At 34.7% G+C, this 3,630-nt stretch overlaps 1 pseudogene; it reads right to left on the reverse strand.

Annotated features, from left to right (window-relative positions):
* Positions 1–1,998: 1,998 nt before the first annotated feature.
* Positions 1,999–2,117, reverse strand: LOC111731899 (annotated as a pseudogene).
* Between the last annotated feature and the right edge of the window lie 1,513 nt (positions 2,118–3,630).

Below are 3,630 nucleotides of genomic sequence, written 5' to 3' on the forward strand. Positions count from 1 at the left end.
CCAAGGGCTTGTGGTCCCCTATTCTAAACTTAGTAAAAGTTTTTCAAATCAAGTGTAGAGATTTTTTTTCATGATAAATGATCTCAAAGCCAGATTTTCTAAGTCTCAGCATAGAACTTAACCTATTTCCCATTAATTTTAATACACAGCCTCTACTCTGTACTCAAGACAATTTCTCTGTCCACACTTTACATATCCATACATTTAATTCTTAACTTTTTTTCTGAGATTTTTTTTTTTTTTAGTTGAAAAACAAGAGAGCTGTAAATTATAATAATTATAGAAGATTGGTGGTTAGAGTAGATGTCTGGGACTGGAACCCAGAGGCCCTGCAAGGCTGGTCTGGAAACATACCTAAAGGACTAGTTAGTCTTGGGCTTATGTCAAATCTTTTCTTTGCTCTGTATTTCTACATCGTTCTTTACTCTACAGATTGGAGTCCTTTACTTTAAAAAGTCAGTGCTCTCTCACAAACTTGCTTGGCCCAGTAGCCTAATTCATGGTAACTTTTCAAGGCCAAGTTGTTCAGTTTTTAATTTCAGCTTCCCCCAAATGAGTGGCCAATTAGTTATCTTTTCACAGGCCCAAAGAATTGAAAAAATTATTGTGCAAATTTACTCACATGCATTGTGTTCACAATATCTTGGCAGACTGACATCCTCTGAACAACTCTGAGATCATTTCTGCTTGGGAGATTATAAGGAGATAAACCTCTACTCTAATTTTTGCAGTTTAAATTCTTCTTCATGAAGCTTGTTTGGGGTTAGGACTAACTTTGGAGTTTCTTTCATTGATTGAGGTACTTTCCACAACCTTAACAGATGGTAGAAAATCTACCCTATACCAAAGGCTCTCTTCCCTACCAACTTGTCCCAGAATGTCCATAAGTTTCAGTATTAAATAACGTTAAGTTAATAAGCAGTTAATGTTATTTTAAAAGAGTTGAAAATTGTTAAAATATGTTCAACAATCATTAGAACAAGATACTTTCTTCTTTATACATAAAAAAAAAATAATAAGAAATTGGCTTTACTAAATAAGAGGAGGAAGCCTTTAAGTGGTGTGGTCTGACAGTAATTTGTATTAGAGTCTAGAAGAGCACATTTGTAATGTCTTGTGGTAGTACATTTATCTCTTGGTGACAGAAGGAATAATTGCTTTAGAGAGCATATCAGTGGCTGTTTAAAATTTAACTCTTTCTTGCCTCACACCTAATGTTACAAAATTGAGAGAAAAAGATTATGAGAAATCTAATCCAGATAGCACAGTTATGGAATATTGGTTACCCATTTTCAAGGAATGGTGAAAAGGTGGGAAAGTAATAAAATATTTTTCATTATATGTAGGTATATATTGCTTATTTATAAATGTCACTATTCTGTACTGTTATCATTTCTGTTTTATCTCTGGAACATAGTCTTCAAGTTAAATATACCTATTTAAAGTGGTTTTTTTTTTTTTTTTTGTCAAAGATGAACTGTGTCTAAGTTGTCAGGCTTTGCTGTCCTCTTTTTTCAAGTTTGACAGCTTTCATGGCTTCTTGAATACTGGTTCCCTTTTATCTGTACTTTTGTGTGAAATTTGTTCATTCTTCAGGCCCTTAATTTCTCCTGAAAAGATTTGTTGATATTTATGTCTCCCCCAGTGTCCCGCCAACTCACCAAAGGCAGGAATGGCATCTTATTAGACCCCATTAAAAGGCACAGTGCTTAGGTAGAGGTGAAGAGATACCTCAAGGTAGGGAGATCACAAAACTTATTGTTTAAACTGATCACTTCTGAAAGAGATTAGTAATTATGCTGGGGTATTAGGTGTAGACTGTCCCATATAAACCAGGATTCATGTTTCTTCAAGGCAGCCTGGGTGGAAACAAAGGTAAGACACTACTGAAATCAAATTTTAATTAAAAAAAAATTTTTTTTTTTAGGTGAGGCAATCCGTGGTTGACCTCACAGATTGCAAGGACCTTGTCAGTTTACAATCCCTTATTTTTTTTAACGCCTACAGCACCTGGTCTTCCTAGGTGGTCTCCCATCCAAGTACTAACCAGGCTCGACCCTGCTTAGCTTCTGAGATCAGACAGGATTGGGCTTGTTCAGGGTAGCATGGCTGTAGACTGAAATCCAATTTTTAAAAGTGAATTGAGTACAGTAGTCCTTTGTTATCTGTGAATGATATGATCCAAGACTCCAGTGGCTGCCTGAATCCACAGATTGTACTGAACCCCATATATACTGTTTTTTCCTATACGCACAGATCTATGATAAAGTTTAGTTGGTAAATTAGTCACAGTAAGAGACTAACAATGATAACTAATAATAAAATAGAACAATTATAATAATATACTGTAATAAAAGTTAGGTGAATGTGGCCCATCTCTCAAAATATCTTACTGTACTATACTCACCTTTTCACCTAAAGAAAACACTTCATAGTTTCTCTTTGGCATATCTAAATTGCCGGCATCACTACTCTTGTGCTTGGGGGGCTATTATTAAGTAAAATAAGAGTTACTTAAACATAAGCACTGAGATACTATGATAGTCAATCTGATAACCAACATAGGACACTCAGTGACTAACTGGCAGGGAGTGAATACAGTGTGGATATGCTGGGCAAAGGGATGAGTCCTGAGCAGGATGGTGTGAGAACCATCACGAAACTCAGAATGGCGTACAATTTAAAGTTTATGAATTGTTTACTTGTGAAATTTTTCATTTACTATTTAAATGACCATGGGTAACTAAAACTACAGAAAGAAAAACCACAAGTAAGGGGAACTACTGTATTCTGGAACTGAACCAGTAAAATATTTTAAAATTACTTTTATTATAACTTTATGGTAACCAAAAGTTAAACATTAAATATGACATATTTTGTCTCCCAAAAATGACTCATCTTTAAAAAGAATGAAGATTGTATGAATAAGTATGTGTGTGTATCAGTATGATGTTGATATTTCTTGACTTGTATTTTTTCTGCTTAAGTCTATTGGTTTTGCACAATGTGGGAACATTTAATTTCGAAAGAGATTGATTTTCTAAAAGGGTCAGTCATGCATTGAAGAAGGGGGATGATTTCCGTACTAAAAATGCATTTGTGTTAAATGCCAGCTTGTGGTTGGCACATAGTAGGCATTCAATAAATATTTAATGAATGAATAAATTAATGAGTGATGAATTCTAGCTTAGATTTTTTTCCCCTGTAGGACCTGTGGATAGCCAGTATTTTCATCTGGTTCATGCTGTTTCTTCAATTTATCAAGGTCACTTTGAATTCTGATCTGTTCTTCTGAAGTGTTAGCAACCCCTTCTAACTTGGTGTCACCTGAAAAATACAACCTGTATGAAATGTGTGACTTAGTTAAGCTAGGAGTGTCATGTTGGACATTTTCTTAAACTAGAACACAGCGGGAAATTATTACACAACCAAAAGCATACTTCATTTCAGTCTTATCAGTCCAGCCTAATCCACATTTGACTGATTTTTCTCTCATCTTCTATAACCAATTACTCAGCTTTTTCATTAAATAAAAAATAAGATGCACAACGGAGCCTCATGAAAATTAGAGGACAAAAAAGGTAATAGGTGAGGGCATTGGAGAAATATCTTCTAAGCATACTTTATAAA

Source organism: Pteropus vampyrus, unplaced genomic scaffold, assembly GCF_000151845.1.
Source record: "Pteropus vampyrus isolate Shadow unplaced genomic scaffold, Pvam_2.0 Scaffold11, whole genome shotgun sequence".
NCBI classification, from domain to species: domain Eukaryota; kingdom Metazoa; phylum Chordata; class Mammalia; order Chiroptera; family Pteropodidae; genus Pteropus; species Pteropus vampyrus.